At 43.3% G+C, this 24,920-nt stretch overlaps 27 non-coding genes and 2 pseudogenes across 27 annotated transcripts; all 29 read left to right on the top strand.

Annotated features, from left to right (window-relative positions):
* The first annotated feature begins 159 nt into the window (after positions 1 to 159).
* Positions 160 to 318, top strand: LOC127915427 (U1 spliceosomal RNA). Its single transcript, XR_008091242.1, has one exon. It is a non-coding gene; the product is annotated as a U1 spliceosomal RNA (small nuclear RNA).
* A 594-nt stretch (positions 319 to 912) lies between these two features.
* LOC127915436 (5S ribosomal RNA) lies at positions 913 to 1,031 on the top strand. Its single transcript, XR_008091252.1, has one exon. It is a non-coding gene; the product is annotated as a 5S ribosomal RNA (ribosomal RNA).
* Positions 1,032 to 1,695: 664 nt separating this feature from the next.
* On the top strand, positions 1,696 to 1,853 carry LOC127915422 (U1 spliceosomal RNA). Its single transcript, XR_008091240.1, has one exon. It is a non-coding gene; the product is annotated as a U1 spliceosomal RNA (small nuclear RNA).
* An 809-nt stretch (positions 1,854 to 2,662) lies between these two features.
* LOC118367942 (U1 spliceosomal RNA) lies at positions 2,663 to 2,823 on the top strand. Its single transcript, XR_004822210.2, has one exon. It is a non-coding gene; the product is annotated as a U1 spliceosomal RNA (small nuclear RNA).
* Positions 2,824 to 3,419: 596 nt separating this feature from the next.
* LOC127915435 (5S ribosomal RNA) lies at positions 3,420 to 3,538 on the top strand. The gene has a single exon (XR_008091251.1). It is a non-coding gene; the product is annotated as a 5S ribosomal RNA (ribosomal RNA).
* Positions 3,539 to 4,206: 668 nt separating this feature from the next.
* Positions 4,207 to 4,365, top strand: LOC127915421 (U1 spliceosomal RNA). Its single transcript, XR_008091238.1, has one exon. It is a non-coding gene; the product is annotated as a U1 spliceosomal RNA (small nuclear RNA).
* Positions 4,366 to 4,952: 587 nt separating this feature from the next.
* On the top strand, positions 4,953 to 5,071 carry LOC127915434 (5S ribosomal RNA). Its single transcript, XR_008091248.1, has one exon. It is a non-coding gene; the product is annotated as a 5S ribosomal RNA (ribosomal RNA).
* A 667-nt stretch (positions 5,072 to 5,738) lies between these two features.
* On the top strand, positions 5,739 to 5,902 carry LOC127915382 (U1 spliceosomal RNA). The gene has a single exon (XR_008091192.1). It is a non-coding gene; the product is annotated as a U1 spliceosomal RNA (small nuclear RNA).
* A 594-nt stretch (positions 5,903 to 6,496) lies between these two features.
* LOC127915433 (5S ribosomal RNA) lies at positions 6,497 to 6,615 on the top strand. The gene has a single exon (XR_008091245.1). It is a non-coding gene; the product is annotated as a 5S ribosomal RNA (ribosomal RNA).
* Positions 6,616 to 7,281: 666 nt separating this feature from the next.
* Positions 7,282 to 7,423, top strand: LOC127915430 (uncharacterized; annotated as a pseudogene).
* A 564-nt stretch (positions 7,424 to 7,987) lies between these two features.
* LOC127915429 (5S ribosomal RNA) lies at positions 7,988 to 8,106 on the top strand. The gene has a single exon (XR_008091243.1). It is a non-coding gene; the product is annotated as a 5S ribosomal RNA (ribosomal RNA).
* Positions 8,107 to 8,773: 667 nt separating this feature from the next.
* LOC127915400 (U1 spliceosomal RNA) lies at positions 8,774 to 8,935 on the top strand. Its single transcript, XR_008091214.1, has one exon. It is a non-coding gene; the product is annotated as a U1 spliceosomal RNA (small nuclear RNA).
* A 595-nt stretch (positions 8,936 to 9,530) lies between these two features.
* Positions 9,531 to 9,649, top strand: LOC127915418 (5S ribosomal RNA). Its single transcript, XR_008091235.1, has one exon. It is a non-coding gene; the product is annotated as a 5S ribosomal RNA (ribosomal RNA).
* Positions 9,650 to 10,318: 669 nt separating this feature from the next.
* Positions 10,319 to 10,482, top strand: LOC127915395 (U1 spliceosomal RNA). Its single transcript, XR_008091208.1, has one exon. It is a non-coding gene; the product is annotated as a U1 spliceosomal RNA (small nuclear RNA).
* A 592-nt stretch (positions 10,483 to 11,074) lies between these two features.
* On the top strand, positions 11,075 to 11,193 carry LOC127915408 (5S ribosomal RNA). The gene has a single exon (XR_008091224.1). It is a non-coding gene; the product is annotated as a 5S ribosomal RNA (ribosomal RNA).
* Positions 11,194 to 11,860: 667 nt separating this feature from the next.
* On the top strand, positions 11,861 to 12,024 carry LOC127915381 (U1 spliceosomal RNA). Its single transcript, XR_008091191.1, has one exon. It is a non-coding gene; the product is annotated as a U1 spliceosomal RNA (small nuclear RNA).
* Positions 12,025 to 12,616: 592 nt separating this feature from the next.
* On the top strand, positions 12,617 to 12,735 carry LOC127915397 (5S ribosomal RNA). The gene has a single exon (XR_008091210.1). It is a non-coding gene; the product is annotated as a 5S ribosomal RNA (ribosomal RNA).
* A 667-nt stretch (positions 12,736 to 13,402) lies between these two features.
* On the top strand, positions 13,403 to 13,564 carry LOC127915403 (U1 spliceosomal RNA). Its single transcript, XR_008091218.1, has one exon. It is a non-coding gene; the product is annotated as a U1 spliceosomal RNA (small nuclear RNA).
* A 595-nt stretch (positions 13,565 to 14,159) lies between these two features.
* Positions 14,160 to 14,278, top strand: LOC127915386 (5S ribosomal RNA). The gene has a single exon (XR_008091197.1). It is a non-coding gene; the product is annotated as a 5S ribosomal RNA (ribosomal RNA).
* Positions 14,279 to 14,945: 667 nt separating this feature from the next.
* Positions 14,946 to 15,106, top strand: LOC127915415 (U1 spliceosomal RNA). The gene has a single exon (XR_008091231.1). It is a non-coding gene; the product is annotated as a U1 spliceosomal RNA (small nuclear RNA).
* A 520-nt stretch (positions 15,107 to 15,626) lies between these two features.
* Positions 15,627 to 15,745, top strand: LOC127915472 (5S ribosomal RNA). Its single transcript, XR_008091293.1, has one exon. It is a non-coding gene; the product is annotated as a 5S ribosomal RNA (ribosomal RNA).
* A 668-nt stretch (positions 15,746 to 16,413) lies between these two features.
* On the top strand, positions 16,414 to 16,577 carry LOC127915402 (U1 spliceosomal RNA). The gene has a single exon (XR_008091216.1). It is a non-coding gene; the product is annotated as a U1 spliceosomal RNA (small nuclear RNA).
* A 594-nt stretch (positions 16,578 to 17,171) lies between these two features.
* Positions 17,172 to 17,290, top strand: LOC127915460 (5S ribosomal RNA). The gene has a single exon (XR_008091281.1). It is a non-coding gene; the product is annotated as a 5S ribosomal RNA (ribosomal RNA).
* A 668-nt stretch (positions 17,291 to 17,958) lies between these two features.
* On the top strand, positions 17,959 to 18,114 carry LOC127915419 (U1 spliceosomal RNA). Its single transcript, XR_008091236.1, has one exon. It is a non-coding gene; the product is annotated as a U1 spliceosomal RNA (small nuclear RNA).
* A 596-nt stretch (positions 18,115 to 18,710) lies between these two features.
* On the top strand, positions 18,711 to 18,829 carry LOC127915449 (5S ribosomal RNA). The gene has a single exon (XR_008091267.1). It is a non-coding gene; the product is annotated as a 5S ribosomal RNA (ribosomal RNA).
* Positions 18,830 to 19,497: 668 nt separating this feature from the next.
* LOC127915425 (uncharacterized) lies at positions 19,498 to 19,639 on the top strand (annotated as a pseudogene).
* Positions 19,640 to 20,237: 598 nt separating this feature from the next.
* On the top strand, positions 20,238 to 20,356 carry LOC127915438 (5S ribosomal RNA). Its single transcript, XR_008091254.1, has one exon. It is a non-coding gene; the product is annotated as a 5S ribosomal RNA (ribosomal RNA).
* Positions 20,357 to 21,023: 667 nt separating this feature from the next.
* On the top strand, positions 21,024 to 21,187 carry LOC127915394 (U1 spliceosomal RNA). The gene has a single exon (XR_008091207.1). It is a non-coding gene; the product is annotated as a U1 spliceosomal RNA (small nuclear RNA).
* Positions 21,188 to 21,779: 592 nt separating this feature from the next.
* On the top strand, positions 21,780 to 21,898 carry LOC127915380 (5S ribosomal RNA). Its single transcript, XR_008091190.1, has one exon. It is a non-coding gene; the product is annotated as a 5S ribosomal RNA (ribosomal RNA).
* Positions 21,899 to 24,920: the final 3,022 nt, after the last annotated feature.

Raw genomic sequence — 24,920 nt, 5'->3', positions numbered from 1 at the left:
AATAAACTACGTTTTCACCACTCTGTCTGCAAGTGCATTCCTAAAAACGGCATTTAACGCAGGTCGATGTGATGTGATATTATCAGAACACAAAGTGGTTACCGTCAGCCGAAAATGTTGGCACTGGAGAGAGTTGCCCTCCACTGATGTATTCAAGTCATACTTACCTGGCAAGGGAGATACTGTGATCAAGAAGGCAGTTCACCAGGGCGAGGCTCAGCCATTGCACTCCGACTGTGCTGACCCTGTCAATTTCCCAAATGTGGAAATCTCAGACTGCATAATTTATGGTAGTGGGGACTGCGTTGCCTCTCCCCTGATGTCTTGTTTAATGATAAACTGTTGCTTGGCGCCAGGCTTGAGGTAGACTTGAAGTCGACTGACCCGGCTTATGAAGATCTTTCAAGTCAGTTGTGAAAGAGACGCTGTGGACCAATCGAAAGGTGGAAACATTTGTCTGTAGCCAAACATTGTTGGTATTTTGTGGAAACATCATGTTGCCAAATGCAGCCCCATTGCGCTTCCAATATGAAATTGTCCATTCATGCACTACTCCTCCTTAGCACAGAACAATGCACTAGGATTTCAACATTCAGAGCTTTTGTCTATTTATTCTGGCTAGTAGGATAGCTGCATGGGAAACTGTTGCTCGTGATGTATTTGTCAGGAGTCATTGTATTTGTCCGTTTTTTCTCACAAGGCTGAAATATGTGCCCTCGCTTTCAAATGTTAGCAAGGTTTGTTTGTATTTCGTCCAACTATCTGTGCTAAAAGTGATGGCTACAGCATATGTAATTTCTTCCACTTTTTGCGTGACCCAAAGTTCAAGCTGCTTGTCTAATTGGTGAAAATGCAATGTCTGTTTATCAGACTCACTTTGACTTTAAATGGCGTACCAAGACTTGTTCCTTTGCTTACGGCCATACCAGCCTGAATACGCCCGATCTCGTCTGATCTCGGAAACTAAGCAGGATCGGGCCTGGTTAGTACTTGGATGGGAGACTGCCTGGGAATACCAGGTGCTGCAAGCTTTTTGTCCACTAGGGTGTGCTCTTGCATTATTTCATCAGCAACACTGCTTTGTAGTAAGCATTTGATGCTGAATTTATTACGATCAAAGTTCCTTGTGCTGTCAGGGAGCCTTTGATTTATGAGACAAATAAGAATATCGTTACTGAATGCAGCTTGTGTGTGCTTGGTACTCCTTCGCCCTGTTCAAATGATCAAAGGAAATCATGCTGGTGAGCAGTGGAACTGGACTGATGTCTGATGGCCCTGTGTTTTCCATGGTGGAATTAGAACCCTTCTTTTACGGAGTAAATCAAAAGCACAAGAGAATGTGAGATGTTATCGATAATAAATCAATTGGTTTCATGCATTTGTCTGTGTGTGTGTGTGTGTCTGAATGTGATTGTATTTCGTCATATCCCATACATTTGTGATATCAGACAGGTTAAGATATTAAAAAGTCATTGGTGATTTTTTTCTACAGTGTTGCATGATGGGAATCTCGTGCTTCACTGATATAGTCTAGTAAACAAAATAAACTACGTTTTCACCACTCTGTCTGCAAGTGCATTCCTAAACGGCATTTAACGCAGGTCGATGTGATGTGATATTATCAGAACACAAAGTGGTTACCGTCTGAAAATGTTGGCACTGGAGAGAGTTGCCCTCCACTGATGTACTCAAGTCATACTTACCTGGCAAGGGAGATACTGTGATCAAGAAGGCAGTTCACCCAGGCGAGGCTCAGCCATTGCACTCCGACTGTGCTGACCCCTGCGAATTTCCCAAATGTGGAAAGATTGCATAATTTATGGTAGTGGGGACTGCGTTCGCGCCTCCCCTGATGTCTTGTTTAATGATAAACTGTTGCTTGGCGCCAGGCTTGAGGTAGACTTGAACTGACCCGGCTGCCTGAAAATCTTTCAAGTCAGTTGTGAAAGAGACGCTGTGGACCAATCGAAAGGTGGAAACATTTGTCTGTAGCCAAACATTGTTGGCATTTTGTGGAAACATCATGTTGCCAAATGCAGCCCCATTGCGCTTCCAATATGAAATTGTCCATTCATGCACTACTCCTCCTTAGCACAGAACAATGCACTAGGATTTCAACATTCAGAGCTTTTGTCTATTTATTCTGGCTAGTAGGATAGCTGCATGGGAAACTGTTGCTCGTGATGTATTTGTCAGGAGTCATTGTATTTGTCCGTTTTTTCTCACAAGGCTGAAATATGTGCCCTCGCTTTCAAATGTTAGCAAGGTTTGTTTGTATTTCGTCCAACTATCTGTGCTAAAAATGATGGTTTCATGCATATGTAATTTCTTCCACTTTTTGCGTGACTGAAAGTTCAAGCTGCTTGTCTAATTGGTGAAAATGCAAGTGCTTGGTACTCCTTGTGATATCAGACAGGTTAAGATATTAAAAAGTCATTGGTGATTTTTTTCTACAGTGTTGCATGATAGGAATCTCGTGCTTCACTGATATAGTCTAGTAAACAAAATAAACTACGTTTTCACCACTCTGTCTGCAAGTACATTCCTAAACGGCATTTAACGCAGGTCGATGTGATGTGATATTATCAGAACACAAAGTGGTTACCGTCAGCCGAAAATGTTGGCACTGGAGAGAGTTGCCCTCCACTGATGTATTCAAGTCATACTTACCTGGCAAGGGAGATACTGTGATCAAGAAGGCAGTTCACCCAGGGCGAGGCTCAGCCATTGCACTCCGACTGTGCTGACCCCTGCGAATTTCCCAAATGTGGAAATCTCGATGCATAATTTATGGTAGTGGGGGACTGCGTTCGCTCTCCCCTGATGTCTTGTTTAATGATAAACTGTTGCTTGGCGCCAGGCTTGAGGTAGACTTGAAGTCGACTGACCCGGGCTTATGAAGATCTTTCAAGTCAGTTGTGAAAGAGACGCTGTGGACCAATCAAAAGGTGGAAACATTTGTCTGTAGCCAAACATTGTTGGCATTTTGTGGAAACATCATGTTGCCAAATGCAGCCCCATTGCGCTTCCAATATGAAATTGTCCATTCATGCACTACTCCTCCTTAGCACAGAACAATGCACTAGGATTTCAACATTCAGAGCTTTTGTCTATTTATTCTGGCTAGTAGGATAGCTGCATGGGAAACTGTTGCTCGTGATGTATTTGTCAGGAGTCATTGTATTTGTCCGTTTTTTTCTCACAAGGCTGAAATATGTGCCCTCGCTTTCAAATGTTAGCAAGGTTTGTTTGTATTTCGTCCAACTATCTGTGCTAAAAAGTGATGGCTACAGCATATGTAATTTCTTCCACTTTTTGCGTGACCCAAAGTTCAAGCTGCTTGTCTAATTGGTGAAAATGCAATGTCTGTTTATCAGACTCACTTTGACTTTAAATGGCGTACCAAGACTTGTTCCTTTGCTTACGGCCATACCAGCCTGAATACGCCCGATCTCGTCTGATCTCGGAAACTAAGCAGGATCGGGCCTGGTTAGTACTTGGATGGGAGACTGCCTGGGAATACCAGGTGCTGCAAGCTTTTTGTCCACTAGGGTGTGCTCTTGCATTATTTCATCAGCAACACTGCTTTGTAGTAAGCATTTGATGCTGAATTTATTACGATCAAAGTTCCTTGTGCTGTCAGGGAGCCTTTGATTTATGAGACAAATAAGAATATCGTTACTGAATGCAGCTTGTGTGTGCTTGGTACTCCTTCGCCCTGTTCAAATGATCAAAGGAAATCATGCTGGTGAGCAGTGGAACTGGACTGATGTCTGATGGCCCTGTGTTTTCCATGGTGGAATTAGAACCCTTCTTTTACGGAGTAAATCAAAAGCACAAGAGAATGTGAGATGTTATCGATAATAAATCAATTGGTTTCATGCATTTGTCTGTGTGTGTGTGTGTGTCTGAATGTGATTGTATTTCGTCATATCGCATACATTTGTGATATCAGACAGGTTAAGATATTAAAAAGTCATTGGTGATTTTTTTTCTACAGTGTTGCATGATGGGAATCTCGTGCTTCACTGATATAGTCTAGTAAACAAAATAAACTACGTTTTCACCACTCTGTCTGCAAGTGCATTCCTAAACGGCATTTAACGCAGGTCGATGTGATGTGATATTATCAGAACACAAAGTGGTTACCGTCAGCCGAAAATGTTGGCACTGGAGAGAGTTGCCCTCCACTGATGTACTCAAGTCATACTTACCTGGCAAGGGAGATACTGTGATCAAGAAGGCAGTTCACCCAGGGCGAGGCTCAGCCATTGCACTCCGACTGTGCTGACCCCTGCGAATTTCCCAAATGTGGAAAGATTGCATAATTTATGGTAGTGGGGACTGCGTTCGCGGGAATCTCCCCTGATGTCTTGTTTAATGATAAACTGTTGCTTGGCGCCAGGCTTGAGGTAGACTTGAACGGGCGTATGAAAATCTTTCAAGTCAGTTGTGAAAGAGACGCTGTGGACCAATCGAAAGGTGGAAACATTTGTCTGTAGCCAAACATTGTTGGCATTTTGTGGAAACATCATGTTGCCAAATGCAGCCCCATTGCGCTTCCAATATGAAATTGTCCATTCATGCACTACTCCTCCTTAGCACAGAACAATGCACTAGGATTTCAACATTCAGAGCTTTTGTCTATTTATTCTGGCTAGTAGGATAGCTGCATGGGAAACTGTTGCTCGTGATGTATTTGTCAGGAGTCATTGTATTTGTCCGTTTTTTCTCACAAGGCTGAAATATGTGCCCTCGCTTTCAAATGTTAGCAAGGTTTGTTTGTATTTCGTCCAACTATCTGTGCTAAAAAGTGATGGCTACAGCATATGTAATTTCTTCCACTTTTTGCGTGACCCAAAGTTCAAGCTGCTTGTCTAATTGGTGAAAATGCAATGTCTGTTTATCAGACTCACTTTGACTTTAAATGGCGTACCAAGACTTGTTCCTTTGCTTACGGCCATACCAGCCTGAATACGCCCGATCTCGTCTGATCTCGGAAACTAAGCAGGATCGGGCCTGGTTAGTACTTGGATGGGAGACTGCCTGGGAATACCAGGTGCTGCAAGCTTTTTGTCCACTAGGGTGTGCTCTTGCATTATTTCATCAGCAACACTGCTTTGTAGTAAGCATTTGATGCTGAATTTATTACGATCAAAGTTCCTTGTGCTGTCAGGGAGCCTTTGATTTATGAGACAAATAAGAATATCGTTACTGAATGCAGCTTGTGTGTGCTTGGTACTCCTTCGCCCTGTTCAAATGATCAAAGGAAATCATGCTGGTGAGCAGTGGAACTGGACTGATGTCTGATGGCCCTGTGTTTTCCATGGTGGAATTAGAACCCTTCTTTTACGGAGTAAATCAAAAGCACAAGAGAATGTGAGATGTTATCGATAATAAATCAATTGGTTTCATGCATTTGTCTGTGTGTGTGTGTGTGTCTGAATGTGATTGTATTTCGTCATATCGCATACATTTGTGATATCAGACAGGTTAAGATATTAAAAAGTCATTGGTGATTTTTTTCTACAGTGTTGCATGATGGGAATCTCGTGCTTCACTGATATAGTCTAGTAAACAAAATAAACTACGTTTTCACCACTCTGTCTGCAAGTGCATTCCTAAACGGCATTTAACGCAGGTCGATGTGATGTGATATTATCAGAACACAAAGTGGTTACCGTCAGCCGAAAATGTTGGCACTGGAGAGAGTTGCCCTCCACTGATGTATTCAAGTCATACTTACCTGGCAAGGGAGATACTGTGATCAAGAAGGCAGTTCACCCAGGGCGAGGCTCAGCCATTGCACTCCGACTGTGCTGACCCCTGCGAATTTCCCAAATGTGGAAATCTCGATTGCATAATTTATGGTAGTGGGGGACTGCGTTCGCGCTCTCCCCTGATGTCTTGTTTAATGATAAACTGTTGCTTGGCGCCAGGCTTGAGGTAGACTTGAAGTCGACTGACCGGGCGTATGAAAATCTTTCAAGTCAGTTGTGAAAGAGACGCTGTGGACCAATCGAAAGGTGGAAACATTTGTCTGTAGCCAAACATTGTTGGCATTTTGTGGAAACATCATGTTGCCAAATGCAGCCCCATTGCGCTTCCAATATGAAATTGTCCATTCATGCACTACTCCTCCTTAGCACAGAACAATGCACTAGGATTTCAACATTCAGAGCTTTTGTCTATTTATTCTGGCTAGTAGGATAGCTGCATGGGAAACTGTTGCTCGTGATGTATTTGTCAGGAGTCATTGTATTTGTCCGTTTTTTCTCACAAGGCTGAAATATGTGCCCTCGCTTTCAAATGTTAGCAAGGTTTGTTTGTATTTCGTCCAACTATCTGTGCTAAAAAGTGATGGCTACAGCATATGTAATTTCTTCCACTTTTTGCGTGACCCAAAGTTCAAGCTGCTTGTCTAATTGGTGAAAATGCAATGTCTGTTTATCAGACTCACTTTGACTTTAAATGGCGTACCAAGACTTGTTCCTTTGCTTACGGCCATACCAGCCTGAATACGCCCGATCTCGTCTGATCTCGGAAACTAAGCAGGATCGGGCCTGGTTAGTACTTGGATGGGAGACTGCCTGGGAATACCAGGTGCTGCAAGCTTTTTGTCCACTAGGGTGTGCTCTTGCATTATTTCATCAGCAACACTGCTTTGTAGTAAGCATTTGATGCTGAATTTATTACGATCAAAGTTCCTTGTGCTGTCAGGGAGCCTTTGATTTATGAGACAAATAAGAATATCGTTACTGAATGCAGCTTGTGTGTGCTTGGTACTCCTTCGCCCTGTTCAAATGATCAAAGGAAATCATGCTGGTGAGCAGTGGAACTGGACTGATGTCTGATGGCCCTGTGTTTTCCATGGTGGAATTAGAACCCTTCTTTACGGAGTAAATCAAAAGCACAAGAGAATGTGAGATGTTATCGATAATAAATCAATTGGTTTCATGCATTTGTCTGTGTGTGTGTGTGTGTCTGAATGTGATTGTATTTCGTCATATCGCATACATTTGTGATATCAGACAGGTTAAGATATTAAAAAGTCATTGGTGATTTTTTTCTACAGTGTTGCATGATGGGAATCTCGTGCTTCACTGATATAGTCTAGTAAACAAAATAAACTACTTTTTCACCACTCTGTCTGCAAGTGCATTCCTAAACGGCATTTAACGCAGGTCGATGTGATGTGATATTATCAGAACACAAAGTGGTTACCGTCAGCCGAAAATGTTGGCACTGGAGAGAGTTGCCCTCCACTGATGTATTCAAGTCATACTTACCTGGCAAGGGAGATACTGTGATCAAGAAGGCAGTTCACCCAGGACGAGGCTCAGCCATTGCTCTCCGACTGTGCTGACCCCTTCTCGATTGCATAATTTATGGTAGTGGGGGACTGCGTTCGCATTGTTGCTTGGCGCCAGGCTTGAGGTAGACTTGAAGTCGACTGACCGGGCTTATGAAGATCTTTCAAGTCAGTTGTGAAAGAGACGCTGTGGACCAATCGAAAGGTGGAAACATTTGTCTGTAGCCAAACATTGTTGGCATTTTGTGGAAACATCATGTTGCCAAATGCAGCCCCATTGCGCTTCCAATATGAAATTGTCCATTCATGCACTACTCCTCCTTAGCACAGAACAATGCACTAGGATTTCAACATTCAGAGCTTTTGTCTATTTATTCTGGCTAGTAGGATAGCTGCATGGGAAACTGTTGCTCGTGATGTATTTGTCAGGAGTCATTGTATTTGTCCGTTTTTTCTCACAAGGCTGAAATATGTGCCCTCGCTTTCAAATGTTAGCAAGGTTTGTTTGTATTTCGTCCAACTATCTGTGCTAAAAAGTGATGGCTACAGCATATGTAATTTCTTCCACTTTTTGCGTGACCCAAAGTTCAAGCTGCTTGTCTAATTGGTGAAAATGCAATGTCTGTTTATCAGACTCACTTTGACTTTAAATGGCGTACCAAGACTTGTTCCTTTGCTTACGGCCATACCAGCCTGAATACGCCCGATCTCGTCTGATCTCGGAAACTAAGCAGGATCGGGCCTGGTTAGTACTTGGATGGGAGACTGCCTGGGAATACCAGGTGCTGCAAGCTTTTTGTCCACTAGGGTGTGCTCTTGCATTATTTCATCAGCAACACTGCTTTGTAGTAAGCATTTGATGCTGAATTTATTACGATCAAAGTTCCTTGTGCTGTCAGGGAGCCTTTGATTTATGAGACAAATAAGAATATCGTTACTGAATGCAGCTTGTGTGTGCTTGGTACTCCTTCGCCCTGTTCAAATGATCAAAGGAAATCATGCTGGTGAGCAGTGGAACTGGACTGATGTCTGATGGCCCTGTGTTTTCCATGGTGGAATTAGAACCCTTCTTTTACGGAGTAAATCAAAAGCACAAGAGAATGTGAGATGTTATCGATAATAAATCAATTGGTTTCATGCATTTGTCTGTGTGTGTGTGTGTGTCTGAATGTGATTGTATTTCGTCATATCGCATACATTTGTGATATCAGACAGGTTAAGATATTAAAAAGTCATTGGTGATTTTTTTCTACAGTGTTGCATGATGGGAATCTCGTGCTTCACTGATATAGTCTAGTAAACAAAATAAACTACGTTTTCACCACTCTGTCTGCAAGTGCATTCCTAAACGGCATTTAACGCAGGTCGATGTGATGTGATATTATCAGAACACAAAGTGGTTACCGTCAGCCGAAAATGTTGGCACTGGAGAGAGTTGCCCTCCACTGATGTATTCAAGTCATACTTACCTGGCAAGGGAGATACTGTGATCAAGAAGGCAGTTCACCCAGGGCGAGGCTCAGCCATTGCACTCCGACTGTGCTGACCCCTGCGAATTTCCCAAATGTGGAAATCTCGATTGCATAATTTATGGTAGTGGGGACTGCGTTCGCGCTCTCCCTGATGTCTTGTTTAATGATAAACTGTTGCTTGGCGCCAGGCTTGAGGTAGACTTGAAGTCGACTGACCGGGCGTATGAAGATCTTTCAAGTCAGTTGTGAAAGAGACGCTGTGGACCAATCGAAAGGTGGAAACATTTGTCTGTAGCCAAACATTGTTGGCATTTTGTGGAAACATCATGTTGCCAAATGCAGCCCCATTGCGCTTCCAATATGAAATTGTCCATTCATGCACTACTCCTCCTTAGCACAGAACAATGCACTAGGATTTCAACATTCAGAGCTTTTGTCTATTTATTCTGGCTAGTAGGATAGCTGCATGGGAAACTGTTGCTCGTGATGTATTTGTCAGGAGTCATTGTATTTGTCCGTTTTTTTCTCACAAGGCTGAAATATGTGCCCTCGCTTTCAAATGTTAGCAAGGTTTGTTTGTATTTCGTCCAACTATCTGTGCTAAAAAGTGATGGCTACAGCATATGTAATTTCTTCCACTTTTTGCGTGACCCAAAGTTCAAGCTGCTTGTCTAATTGGTGAAAATGCAATGTCTGTTTATCAGACTCACTTTGACTTTAAATGGCGTACCAAGACTTGTTCCTTTGCTTACGGCCATACCAGCCTGAATACGCCCGATCTCGTCTGATCTCGGAAACTAAGCAGGATCGGGCCTGGTTAGTACTTGGATGGGAGACTGCCTGGGAATACCAGGTGCTGCAAGCTTTTTGTCCACTAGGGTGTGCTCTTGCATTATTTCATCAGCAACACTGCTTTGTAGTAAGCATTTGATGCTGAATTTATTACGATCAAAGTTCCTTGTGCTGTCAGGGAGCCTTTGATTTATGAGACAAATAAGAATATCGTTACTGAATGCAGCTTGTGTGTGCTTGGTACTCCTTCGCCCTGTTCAAATGATCAAAGGAAATCATGCTGGTGAGCAGTGGAACTGGACTGATGTCTGATGGCCCTGTGTTTTCCATGGTGGAATTAGAACCCTTCTTTTTTACGGAGTAAATCAAAAGCACAAGAGAATGTGAGATGTTATCGATAATAAATCAATTGGTTTCATGCATTTGTCTGTGTGTGTGTGTGTGTCTGAATGTGATTGTATTTCGTCATATCGCATACATTTGTGATATCAGACAGGTTAAGATATTAAAAAGTCATTGGTGATTTTTTTCTACAGTGTTGCATGATGGGAATCTCGTGCTTCACTGATATAGTCTAGTAAACAAAATAAACTACGTTTTCACCACTCTGTCTGCAAGTGCATTCCTAAACGGCATTTAACGCAGGTCGATGTGATGTGATATTATCAGAACACAAAGTGGTTACCGTCAGCCGAAAATGTTGGCACTGGAGAGAGTTGCCCTCCACTGATGTATTCAAGTCATACTTACCTGGCAAGGGAGATACTGTGATCAAGAAGGCAGTTCACCCAGGGCGAGGCTCAGCCATTGCACTCCGACTGTGCTGACCCCTGCGAATTTCCCAAATGTGGAAATCTCGATTGCATAATTTATGGTAGTGGGGGACTGCGTTCGCGCTCTCCCTGATGTCTTGTTTAATGATAAACTGTTGCTTGGCGCCAGGCTTGAGGTAGACTTGAAGTCGACTGACCCGGCTTATGAAGATCTTTCAAGTCAGTTGTGAAAGAGACGCTGTGGACCAATCGAAAGGTGGAAACATTTGTCTGTAGCCAAACATTGTTGGCATTTTGTGGAAACATCATGTTGCCAAATGCAGCCCCATTGCGCTTCCAATATGAAATTGTCCATTCATGCACTACTCCTCCTTAGCACAGAACAATGCACTAGGATTTCAACATTCAGAGCTTTTGTCTATTTATTCTGGCTAGTAGGATAGCTGCATGGGAAACTGTTGCTCGTGATGTATTTGTCAGGAGTCATTGTATTTGTCCGTTTTTTCTCACAAGGCTGAAATATGTGCCCTCGCTTTCAAATGTTAGCAAGGTTTGTTTGTATTTCGTCCAACTATCTGTGCTAAAAAGTGATGGCTACAGCATATGTAATTTCTTCCACTTTTGCGTGACCCAAAGTTCAAGCTGCTTGTCTAATTGGTGAAAATGCAATGTCTGTTTATCAGACTCACTTTGACTTTAAATGGCGTACCAAGACTTGTTCCTTTGCTTACGGCCATACCAGCCTGAATACGCCCGATCTCGTCTGATCTCGGAAACTAAGCAGGATCGGGCCTGGTTAGTACTTGGATGGGAGACTGCCTGGGAATACCAGGTGCTGCAAGCTTTTTGTCCACTAGGGTGTGCTCTTGCATTATTTCATCAGCAACACTGCTTTGTAGTAAGCATTTGATGCTGAATTTATTACGATCAAAGTTCCTTGTGCTGTCAGGGAGCCTTTGATTTATGAGACAAATAAGAATATCGTTACTGAATGCAGCTTGTGTGTGCTTGGTACTCCTTCGCCCTGTTCAAATGATCAAAGGAAATCATGCTGGTGAGCAGTGGAACTGGACTGATGTCTGATGGCCCTGTGTTTTCCATGGTGGAATTAGAACCCTTCTTTTACGGAGTAAATCAAAAGCACAAGAGAATGTGAGATGTTATCGATAATAAATCAATTGGTTTCATGCATTTGTCTGTGTGTGTGTGTGTGTCTGAATGTGATTGTATTTCGTCATATCGCATACATTTGTGATATCAGACAGGTTAAGATATTAAAAAGTCATTGGTGATTTTTTTCTACAGTGTTGCATGATGGGAATCTCGTGCTTCACTGATATAGTCTAGTAAACAAAATAAACTACGTTTTCACCACTCTGTCTGCAAGTGCATTCCTAAACGGCATTTAACGCAGGTCGATGTGATGTGATATTATCAGAACACAAAGTGGTTACCGTCAGCCGAAAATGTTGGCACTGGAGAGAGTTGCCCTCCACTGATGTATTCAAGTCATACTTACCTGGCAAGGGAGATACTGTGATCAAGAAGGCAGTTCACCCAGGGCGAGGCTCAGCCATTGCACTCCGACTGTGCTGACCCCTGCGAATTTCCCAAATGTGGAAATCTCGATTGCATAATTTATGGTAGTGGGGGACTGCGTTCGCGCTCTCCCCTGATGTCTTGTTTAATGATAAACTGTTGCTTGGCGCCAGGCTTGAGGTAGACTTGAAGTCGACTGACCCGGCTTATGAAGATCTTTCAAGTCAGTTGTGAAAGAGACGCTGTGGACCAATCGAAAGGTGGAAACATTTGTCTGTAGCCAAACATTGTTGGCATTTTGTGGAAACATCATGTTGCCAAATGCAGCCCCATTGCGCTTCCAATATGAAATTGTCCATTCATGCACTACTCCTCCTTAGCACAGAACAATGCACTAGGATTTCAACATTCAGAGCTTTTGTCTATTTATTCTGGCTAGTAGGATAGCTGCATGGGAAACTGTTGCTCGTGATGTATTTGTCAGGAGTCATTGTATTTGTCCGTTTTTCTCACAAGGCTGAAATATGTGCCCTCGCTTTCAAATGTTAGCAAGGTTTGTTTGTATTTCGTCCAACTATCTGTGCTAAAAGTGATGGCTACAGCATATGTAATTTCTTCCACTTTTTGCGTGACCCAAAGTTCAAGCTGCTTGTCTAATTGGTGAAAATGCAATGTCTGTTTATCAGACTCACTTTGACTTTAAATGGCGTACCAAGACTTGTTCCTTTGCTTACGGCCATACCAGCCTGAATACGCCCGATCTCGTCTGATCTCGGAAACTAAGCAGGATCGGGCCTGGTTAGTACTTGGATGGGAGACTGCCTGGGAATACCAGGTGCTGCAAGCTTTTTGTCCACTAGGGTGTGCTCTTGCATTATTTCATCAGCAACACTGCTTTGTAGTAAGCATTTGATGCTGAATTTATTACGATCAAAGTTCCTTGTGCTGTCAGGGAGCCTTTGATTTATGAGACAAATAAGAATATCGTTACTGAATGCAGCTTGTGTGTGCTTGGTACTCCTTCGCCCTGTTCAAATGATCAAAGGAAATCATGCTGGTGAGCAGTGGAACTGGACTGATGTCTGATGGCCCTGTGTTTTCCATGGTGGAATTAGAACCCTTCTTTTACGGAGTAAATCAAAAGCACAAGAGAATGTGAGATGTTATCGATAATAAATCAATTGGTTTCATGCATTTGTCTGTGTGTGTGTGTGTGTCTGAATGTGATTGTATTTCGTCATATCGCATACATTTGTGATATCAGACAGGTTAAGATATTAAAAAGTCATTGGTGATTTTTTTCTACAGTGTTGCATGATGGGAATCTCGTGCTTCACTGATATAGTCTAGTAAACAAAATAAACTACGTTTTCACCACTCTGTCTGCAAGTGCATTCCTAAACGGCATTTAACGCAGGTCGATGTGATGTGATATTATCAGAACACAAAGTGGTTACCGTCAGCCGAAAATGTTGGCACTGGAGAGAGTTGCCCTCCACTGATGTATTCAAGTCATACTTACCTGGCAAGGGAGATACTGTGATCAAGAAGGCAGTTCACCCAGGGCGAGGCTCAGCCATTGCACTCCGACTGTGCTGACCCCTGCGAATTTCCCAAATGTGGAAATCTCGATTGCATAATTTATGGTAGTGGGGGACTGCGTTCGCTCTCCCCTGATGTCTTGTTTAATGATAAACTGTTGCTTGGCGCCAGGCTTGAGGTAGACTTGAAGTCGACTGACCCGGCTTATGAAGATCTTTCAAGTCAGTTGTGAAAGAGACGCTGTGGACCAATCGAAAGGTGGAAACATTTGTCTGTAGCCAAACATTGTTGGCATTTTGTGGAAACATCATGTTGCCAAATGCAGCCCCATTGCGCTTCCAATATGAAATTGTCCATTCATGCACTACTCCTCCTTAGCACAGAACAATGCACTAGGATTTCAACATTCAGAGCTTTTGTCTATTTATTCTGGCTAGTAGGATAGCTGCATGGGAAACTGTTGCTCGTGATGTATTTGTCAGGAGTCATTGTATTTGTCCGTTTTTTTCTCACAAGGCTGAAATATGTGCCCTCGCTTTCAAATGTTAGCAAGGTTTGTTTGTATTTCGTCCAACTATCTGTGCTAAAAAGTGATGGCTACAGCATATGTAATTTCTTCCACTTTTTGCGTGACCCAAAGTTCAAGCTGCTTGTCTAATTGGTGAAAATGCAATGTCTGTTTATCAGACTCACTTTGACTTTAAATGGCGTACCAAGACTTGTTCCTTTGCTTACGGCCATACCAGCCTGAATACGCCCGATCTCGTCTGATCTCGGAAACTAAGCAGGATCGGGCCTGGTTAGTACTTGGATGGGAGACTGCCTGGGAATACCAGGTGCTGCAAGCTTTTTGTCCACTAGGGTGTGCTCTTGCATTATTTCATCAGCAACACTGCTTTGTAGTAAGCATTTGATGCTGAATTTATTACGATCAAAGTTCCTTGTGCTGTCAGGGAGCCTTTGATTTATGAGACAAATAAGAATATCGTTACTGAATGCAGCTTGTGTGTGCTTGGTACTCCTTCGCCCTGTTCAAATGATCAAAGGAAATCATGCTGGTGAGCAGTGGAACTGGACTGATGTCTGATGGCCCTGTGTTTTCCATGGTGGAATTAGAACCCTTCTTTTACGGAGTAAATCAAAAGCACAAGAGAATGTGAGATGTTATCGATAATAAATCAATTGGTTTCATGCATTTGTCTGTGTGTGTGTGTGTGTCTGAATGTGATTGTATTTCGTCATATCGCATACATTTGTGATATCAGACAGGTTAAGATATTAAAAAGTCATTGGTGATTTTTTTCTACAGTGTTACATGATGGGAATCTCGTGCTTCACTGATATAGTCTAGTAAACAAAATAAACTACTTTTTCACCACTCTGTCTGCAAGTGCATTCCTAAACGGCATTTAACGCAGGTCGATGTGATGTGATATTATCAGAACACAAAGTGGTTACCGTCAGCCGAAAATGTTGGCACTGGAGAGAGTTGCCCTCCACTGATGTATTCAAGTCATACTTACCTGGCAAGGGAGATACTGTGATCAAGAAGGCAGTTCACCCAGGGCGAGGCTCAGCCATTGCACTCCGACTGTGCTGACCCCTGCGAATTTCCCAAATGTGGAAATCTCGATTGCATAATTTATGGTAGTGGGGGACTGCGTTCGCGCTCTATGAAGATCTTTCAAGTCAGTTGTGAAAGAGACGCTGTGGACCAATCGAAAGGTGGAAACATTTGTCTGTAGCCAAACATTGTTGGCATTTTGTGGAAACATCATGTTGCCAAATGCAGCCCCATTGCGCTTCCAATATGAAATTGTCCATTCATGCACTACTCCTCCTTAGCACAGAACAATGCACTAGGATTTCAACATTCAGAGCTTTTGTCTATTTATTCTGGCTAGTAGGATAGCTGCATGGGAAACTGTTGCTCGTGATGTATTTGTCAGGAGTCATTGTATTTGTCCGTTTTTTTCTCACAAGGCTGAAATATGTGCCCTCGCTTTCAAATGTTAGCAAGGTTTGTTTGTATTTCGTCCAACTATCTGTGCTAAAAAGTGATGGCTACAGCATATGTAATTTCTTCCACTTTTTGCGTGACCCAAAGTTCAAGCTGCTTGTCTAATTGGTGAAAATGCAATGTCTGTTTATCAGACTCACTTTGACTTTAAATGGCGTACCAAGACTTGTTCCTTTGCTTACGGCCATACCAGCCTGAATACGCCCGATCTCGTCTGATCTCGGAAACTAAGCAGGATCGGGCCTGGTTAGTACTTGGATGGGAGACTGCCTGGGAATACCAGGTGCTGCAAGCTTTTTGTCCACTAGGGTGTGCTCTTGCATTATTTCATCAGCAACACTGCTTTGTAGTAAGCATTTGATGCTGAATTTATTACGATCAAAGTTCCTTGTGCTGTCAGGGAGCCTTTGATTTATGAGACAAATAAGAATATCGTTACTGAATGCAGCTTGTGTGTGCTTGGTACTCCTTCGCCCTGTTCAAATGATCAAAGGAAATCATGCTGGTGAGCAGTGGAACTGGACTGATGTCTGATGGCCCTGTGTTTTCCATGGTGGAATTAGAACCCTTCTTTTACGGAGTAAATCAAAAGCACAAGAGAATGTGAGATGTTATCGATAATAAATCAATTGGTTTCATGCATTTGTCTGTGTGTGTGTGTGTGTCTGAATGTGATTGTATTTCGTCATATCGCATACATTTGTGATATCAGACAGGTTAAGATATTAAAAAGTCATTGGTGATTTTTTTTCTACAGTGTTGCATGATGGGAATCTCGTGCTTCACTGATATAGTCTAGTAAACAAAATAAACTACTTTTTCACCACTCTGTCTGCAAGTGCATTCCTAAACGGCATTTAACGCAGGTCGATGTGATGTGATATTATCAGAACACAAAGTGGTTACCGTCAGCCGAAAATGTTGGCACTGGAGAGAGTTGCCCTCCACTGATGTATTCAAGTCATACTTACCTGGCAAGGGAGATACTGTGATCAAGAAGGCAGTTCACCCAGGGCGAGGCTCAGCCATTGCACTCCGACTGTGCTGACCCCTGCGAATTTCCCAAATGTGGAAATCTCGATTGCATAATTTATGGTAGTGGGGGACTGCGTTCGCTCTCTCCCCTGATGTCTTGTTTAATGATAAACTGTTGCTTGGCGCCAGGCTTGAGGTAGACTTGAAGTCGACTGACCCGGCGTATGAAGATCTTTCAAGTCAGTTGTGAAAGAGACGCTGTGGACCAATCGAAAGGTGGAAACATTTGTCTGTAGCCAAACATTGTTGGCATTTTGTGGAAACATCATGTTGCCAAATGCAGCCCCATTGCGCTTCCAATATGAAATTGTCCATTCATGCACTACTCCTCCTTAGCACAGAACAATGCACTAGGATTTCAACATTCAGAGCTTTTGTCTATTTATTCTGGCTAGTAGGATAGCTGCATGGGAAACTGTTGCTCGTGATGTATTTGTCAGGAGTCATTGTATTTGTCCGTTTTTTCTCACAAGGCTGAAATATGTGCCCTCGCTTTCAAATGTTAGCAAGGTTTGTTTGTATTTCGTCCAACTATCTGTGCTAAAAAGTGATGGCTACAGCATATGTAATTTCTTCCACTTTTTGCGTGACCCAAAGTTCAAGCTGCTTGTCTAATTGGTGAAAATGCAATGTCTGTTTATCAGACTCACTTTGACTTTAAATGGCGTACCAAGACTTGTTCCTTTGCTTACGGCCATACCAGCCTGAATACGCCCGATCTCGTCTGATCTCGGAAACTAAGCAGGATCGGGCCTGGTTAGTACTTGGATGGGAGACTGCCTGGGAATACCAGGTGCTGCAAGCTTTTTGTCCACTAGGGTGTGCTCTTGCATTATTTCATCAGCAACACTGCTTTGTAGTAAGCATTTGATGCTGAATTTATTACGATCAAAGTTCCTTGTGCTGTCAGGGAGCCTTTGATTTATGAGACAAATAAGAATATCGTTACTGAATGCAGCTTGTGTGTGCTTGGTACTCCTTCGCCCTGTTCAAATGATCAAAGGAAATCATGCTGGTGAGCAGTGGAACTGGACTGATGTCTGATGGCCCTGTGTTTTCCATGGTGGAATTAGAACCCTTCTTTTACGGAGTAAATCAAAAGCACAAGAGAATGTGAGATGTTATCGATAATAAATCAATTGGTTTCATGCATTTGTCTGTGTGTGTGTGTGTGTCTGAATGTGATTGTATTTCGTCATATCGCATACATTTGTGATATCAGACAGGTTAAGATATTAAAAAGTCATTGGTGATTTTTTTTCTACAGTGTTGCATGATGGGAATCTCGTGCTTCACTGATATAGTCTAGTAAACAAAATAAACTACGTTTTCACCACTCTGTCTGCAAGTGCATTCCTAAACGGCATTTAACGCAGGTCGATGTGATGTGATATTATCAGAACACAAAGTGGTTACCGTCAGCCGAAAATGTTGGCACTGGAGAGAGTTGCCCTCCACTGATGTATTCAAGTCATACTTACCTGGCAAGGGAGATACTGTGATCAAGAAGGCAGTTCACCCAGGGCGAGGCTCAGCCATTGCACTCCGACTGTGCTGACCCCTGCGAATTTCCCAAATGTGGAAATCTCGATTGCATAATTTATGGTAGTGGGGGACTGCGTTCCTCTCCCATGTCTTGTTTAATGATAAACTGTTGCTTGGCGCCAGGCTTGAGGTAGACTTGAAGTCGACTGACCCGGCTTATGAAGATCTTTCAAGTCAGTTGTGAAAGAGACGCTGTGGACCAATCGAAAGGTGGAAACATTTGTCTGTAGCCAAACATTGTTGGCATTTTGTGGAAACATCATGTTGCCAAATGCAGCCCCATTGCGCTTCCAATATGAAATTGTCCATTCATGCACTACTCCTCCTTAGCACAGAACAATGCACTAGGATTTCAACATTCAGAGCTTTTGTCTATTTATTCTGGCTAGTAGGATAGCTGCATGGGAAACTGTTGCTCGTGATGTATTTGTCAGGAGTCATTGTATTTGTCCGTTTTTTCTCACAAGGCTGAAATATGTGCCCTCGCTTTCAAATGTTAGCAAGGTTTGTTTGTATTTCGTCCAACTATCTGTGCTAAAAAGTGATGGCTACAGCATATGTAATTTCTTCCACTTTTTGCGTGACCCAAAGTTCAAGCTGCTTGTCTAATTGGTGAAAATGCAATGTCTGTTTATCAGACTCACTTTGACTTTAAATGGCGTACCAAGACTTGTTCCTTTGCTTACGGCCATACCAGCCTGAATACGCCCGATCTCGTCTGATCTCGGAAACTAAGCAGGATCGGGCCTGGTTAGTACTTGGATGGGAGACTGCCTGGGAATACCAGGTGCTGCAAGCTTTTTGTCCACTAGGGTGTGCTCTTGCATTATTTCATCAGCAACACTGCTTTGTAGTAAGCATTTGATGCTGAATTTATTACGATCAAAGTTCCTTGTGCTGTCAGGGAGCCTTTGATTTATGAGACAAATAAGAATATCGTTACTGAATGCAGCTTGTGTGTGCTTGGTACTCCTTCGCCCTGTTCAAATGATCAAAGGAAATCATGCTGGTGAGCAGTGGAACTGGACTGATGTCTGATGGCCCTGTGTTTTCCATGGTGGAATTAGAACCCTTCTTTTACGGAGTAAATCAAAAGCACAAGAGAATGTGAGATGTTATCGATAATAAATCAATTGGTTTCATGCATTTGTCTGTGTGTGTGTGTGTGTCTGAATGTGATTGTATTTCGTCATATCGCATACATTTGTGATATCAGACAGGTTAAGATATTAAAAAGTCATTGGTGATTTTTTTTCTACAGTGTTGCATGATGGGAATCTCGTGCTTCACTGATATAGTCTAGTAAACAAAATAAACTACTTTTTCACCACTCTGTCTGCAAGTGCATTCCTAAACGGCATTTAACGCAGGTCGATGTGATGTGATATTATCAGAACACAAAGTGGTTACCGTCAGCCGAAAATGTTGGCACTGGAGAGAGTTGCCCTCCACTGATGTATTCAAGTCATACTTACCTGGCAAAGGAGATACTGTGATCAAGAAGGCAGTTCACCCAGGGCGAGGCTCAGCCATTGCACTCCGACTGTGCTGACCCCTGCGAATTTCCCAAATGTGGAAATCTCGATTGCATAACTGCGTTCGCGCTCTCCCCTGATGTCTTGTTTAATGATAAACTGTTGCTTGGCGCCAGGCTTGAGGTAGACTTGAAGTCGACTGACCCGGCTTATGAAGATCTTTCAAGTCAGTTGTGAAAGAGACGCTGTGGACCAATCGAAAGGTGGAAACATTTGTCTGTAGCCAAACATTGTTGGCATTTTGTGGAAACATCATGTTGCCAAATGCAGCCCCATTGCGCTTCCAATATGAAATTGTCCATTCATGCACTACTCCTCCTTAGCACAGAACAATGCACTAGGATTTCAACATTCAGAGCTTTTGTCTATTTATTCTGGCTAGTAGGATAGCTGCATGGGAAACTGTTGCTCGTGATGTATTTGTCAGGAGTCATTGTATTTGTCCGTTTTTTCTCACAAGGCTGAAATATGTGCCCTCGCTTTCAAATGTTAGCAAGGTTTGTTTGTATTTCGTCCAACTATCTGTGCTAAAAGTGATGGCTACAGCATATGTAATTTCTTCCACTTTTTGCGTGACCCAAAGTTCAAGCTGCTTGTCTAATTGGTGAAAATGCAATGTCTGTTTATCAGACTCACTTTGACTTTAAATGGCGTACCAAGACTTGTTCCTTTGCTTACGGCCATACCAGCCTGAATACGCCCGATCTCGTCTGATCTCGGAAACTAAGCAGGATCGGGCCTGGTTAGTACTTGGATGGGAGACTGCCTGGGAATACCAGGTGCTGCAAGCTTTTTGTCCACTAGGGTGTGCTCTTGCATTATTTCATCAGCAACACTGCTTTGTAGTAAGCATTTGATGCTGAATTTATTACGATCAAAGTTCCTTGTGCTGTCAGGGAGCCTTTGATTTATGAGACAAATAAGAATATCGTTACTGAATGCAGCTTGTGTGTGCTTGGTACTCCTTCGCCCTGTTCAAATGATCAAAGGAAATCATGCTGGTGAGCAGTGGAACTGGACTGATGTCTGATGGCCCTGTGTTTTCCATGGTGGAATTAGAACCCTTCTTTTACGGAGTAAATCAAAAGCACAAGAGAATGTGAGATGTTATCGATAATAAATCAATTGGTTTCATGCATTTGTCTGTGTGTGTGTGTGTGTCTGAATGTGATTGTATTTCGTCATATCGCATACATTTGTGATATCAGACAGGTTAAGATATTAAAAAGTCATTGGTGATTTTTTTCTACAGTGTTGCATGATGGGAATCTCGTGCTTCACTGATATAGTCTAGTAAACAAAATAAACTACTTTTTCACCACTCTGTCTGCAAGTGCATTCCTAAACGGCATTTAACGCAGGTCGATGTGATGTGATATTATCAGAACACAAAGTGGTTACCGTCAGCCGAAAATGTTGGCACTGGAGAGAGTTGCCCTCCACTGATGTATTCAAGTCATACTTACCTGGCAAGGGAGATACTGTGATCAAGAAGGCAGTTCACCCAGGGCGAGGCTCAGCCATTGCACTCCGACTGTGCTGACCCCTGCGAATTTCCCAAATGTGGAAATCTCGATTGCATAATTTATGGTAGTGGGGGACTGCGTTCGCGCTCTCCCTGATGTCTTGTTTAATGATAAACTGTTGCTTGGCGCCAGGCTTGAGGTAGACTTGAAGTCGACTGACCGGGCGTATGAAGATCTTTCAAGTCAGTTGTGAAAGAGACGCTGTGGACCAATCGAAAGGTGGAAACATTTGTCTGTAGCCAAACATTGTTGGCATTTTGTGGAAACATCATGTTGCCAAATGCAGCCCCATTGCGCTTCCAATATGAAATTGTCCATTCATGCACTACTCCTCCTTAGCACAGAACAATGCACTAGGATTTCAACATTCAGAGCTTTTGTCTATTTATTCTGGCTAGTAGGATAGCTGCATGGGAAACTGTTGCTCGTGATGTATTTGTCAGGAGTCATTGTATTTGTCCGTTTTTTTCTCACAAGGCTGAAATATGTGCCCTCGCTTTCAAATGTTAGCAAGGTTTGTTTGTATTTCGTCCAACTATCTGTGCTAAAAGTGATGGCTACAGCATATGTAATTTCTTCCACTTTTGCGTGACCCAAAGTTCAAGCTGCTTGTCTAATTGGTGAAAATGCAATGTCTGTTTATCAGACTCACTTTGACTTTAAATGGCGTACCAAGACTTGTTCCTTTGCTTACGGCCATACCAGCCTGAATACGCCCGATCTCGTCTGATCTCGGAAACTAAGCAGGATCGGGCCTGGTTAGTACTTGGATGGGAGACTGCCTGGGAATACCAGGTGCTGCAAGCTTTTTGTCCACTAGGGTGTGCTCTTGTATTATTTCATCAGCAACACTGCCCAGATATTCCTAACCTTGCCCAGGGAGAGAGAAATATCTCTCTAACTGGGCGAGGTTCCTTTTTCAGGGGAGGTGGAGTTTGATACTCCATCACCTGAGTCAGGAGTGTCTTAATTTGGTATCGAATTTAGGCTGTTCAAATCAGCTCTGACTTCAGTCAGTGTCCTGGAAGGAGTTGGGGCTGGGGTGCAATGTGTAAGGTGGTGCCAAGGTGCGCCTGATTTACCTTTGACCTGGACTGAGTGTGAAGTAACCTCCTTCACTTCGTACGGTCCAGTCCACCTGGGTTCCAGCCACTTTCTCTTGTGGACTTTAACCCTCACCCAGTCACCAACCTTTACCTTCAGTTGTGGCGTGTCCCCGGCAGCCCCCCTGGACCTTGCGAACCTGAGAAGAGAGTGCTGCAGAGAGTTCCGTCAGTTTTTTTCACATAGTCCGACATTTCAATTTGTTGTTCATCAAGAGCGGGCATATGACCTCCCTCCCTTGGTGGACCAGGCATGACTCTACCAGTCATTATCTCACATTATTATTATCACATCAAGGCGGTGGCCCGTTCCTGTAGGTTCATGCTCTACAACATCCGCAGAGTACGACCCTGCCTCACACAGGAAGCGGCGCAGGTCCTAATCCAGGCACTTGTCATCTCCCGTCTGGATTACTGCAACTCGCTGTTGGCTGGGCTCCCTGCCTGTGCCATTAAACCCCTACAACTCATCCAGAACGCCGCAGCCCGTCTGGTGTTCAACCTTCCCAAGTTCTCTCACGTCACCCCGCTCCTCCGCTCTCTCCACTGGCTTCTCCACTGTTGAAGCTCGCATCCGCTACAAGACCATGGTGCTTGCCTACGGAGCTGTGAGGGGAACGGCACCTCAGTACCTCCAGGCTCTGATCAGGCCCTACACCCAAACAAGGGCACTGCGTTCATCCACCTCTGGCCTGCTCGCCTCCCTACCACTGAGGAAGTACAGTTCCCGCTCAGCCCAGTCAAAACTGTTCGCTGCTCTGGCCCCCCAATGGTGGAACAAACTCCCTCACGACGCCAGGACAGCGGAGTCAATCACCACCTTCCGGAGACACCTGAAACCCCACCTCTTTAAGGAATACCTAGGATAGGATAAGTAATCCTCCCTAAAAGACTTAGATGCACTATTGTAAAGTGGCTGTTCCACTGGATGTCATAAGGTGAATGCACCAATTTGTAAGTCGCTCTGGATAAGAGCGTCTGCTAAATGACTTAAATGTAATGTAAATGTAAAAACAGTAACAAAACTACAGTATTGTATATTTTACAATTAGTTTGCATGACGCATGAGCAAAGTAATACAGCTAACGACATACATTAAAGGCATTACAATTTGTGAGTAAATGCAACCAACATTGATATGTAAGCAACTATCAATAACAAGATTATCATCATTAGCTAAATGCTTGAATCGAACTTACAAACAAATATTTTTCCAAGGCTGAAGCGTGACAAGAAATAACTACATTGAAAGACCTGCAACGTAATGTTGTTTGTAGCTGCTCTATGCGTGCAAAACAAATTCTGTACTTCCTGTTTGCATCGTCTCTCTAAGTACCAGAAAGCGCCACTAGGGGGCAAATAACACCATTGAACACAATGAAAATCCAATTTAACCATTGTAATAAAATAATCTGTTACCTTCTAACAGGATGGCAGCACAATTGTTATGGCCTGGCTGCCATGCCAACACCGATGCCCTCCAATGCCCACCCCTGCCCAGTCATGTTAAATTATTTTTTATTTCAATTGACTGATTTCCTTATATGAACTGCAACTCAGTAAAACCTTTGAAATTATTGCATGTTGCATTTATATTTTTGTTCAATATACACTGCTCAAAAAATAAAGGGAATACTTAAACAACACAATGTAACTCCAAGTCAATCACACTTCTGTGAAATCAAACTGCCCACTTAGGAAGCAACACTGATTGACAATAAATTTCACATGCTGTTGTGCAAATGGAATAGACAACAGGTGGAAATTATAGGCAATTAGCAAGACACCCCCAATAAAGGAGTGGTTCTGCAGGTGGTGACCACAAACCACTTCTCAGTTCCTATGCTTCCTGGCTGATGTTTTGGTCACTTTTCAAATCAAATCAAATCAAATGTATTTATATAGCCCTTCGTACATCAGCTGATATCTCAAAGTGCTGTACAGAAACCCAGCCTAAAACCCCAAACAGCAAGCAATGCAGGTGTAGAAGCACGGTGGCTAGGAAAAACTCCCTAGAAAGGCCAAAACCTAGGAAGAAACCTAGAGAGGAACCAGGCTATGTGGGGTGGCCAGTCCTCTTCTGGCTGTGCCGGGTGGAGATTATAACAGAACATGGCCAAGATGTTCAAATGTTCATAAATGACCAGCATGGTCTCTGGACTGGGGACAGCAAGGAGTCATCATGTCAGGTCGTCCTGGGGCACGGTGGCTGTCCTCCGAGAGCCAGGTGGGGATTATAACAGAACATGGCCAAGATGTTCAAATGTTCACAAATGACCAGCATGGTCAAATAATAGTAAGGCAGAACAGTTGAAACTGGAGCAGCAGCATGGCCAGGTGGACTGGGGACAGCAAGGAGTCATCATGTCAGGTAGTCCTGGGGCATGGTCCTAGGGCTCAGGTCCTCCGAGAGAGAGAAAGAAAGAAGGAGAGAATTAGAGAACGCACACTTAGATTCACACAGGACACCGAATAGGACAGGAGCAGTACTCCAGATATAACACACTGACCCTAGCCCCCCGACACAAACTACTGCAGCATAAATACTGGAGGTTGAGACAGGAGGGGTCAGGAGAGGACACCCCCGGACAGGGCCAAACAGGAAGGATATAACCCCACCTACTTTGCCAAAGCACAGCCCCCACACCACTCGAGGGATATCTTCAACCACCAACTTACCATCCTGAGACAAGGCTGAGTATAGCCCACAAAGATCTCCGCCACGG

The sequence above is a fragment of the Oncorhynchus keta genome, chromosome 34 (genome assembly GCF_023373465.1).
Source record: "Oncorhynchus keta strain PuntledgeMale-10-30-2019 chromosome 34, Oket_V2, whole genome shotgun sequence".
Lineage (NCBI taxonomy): Eukaryota > Metazoa > Chordata > Actinopteri > Salmoniformes > Salmonidae > Oncorhynchus > Oncorhynchus keta.
Note: the sequence above shows the minus strand (reverse complement) of the source record. Positions and strands in the feature narration are given on the sequence as shown.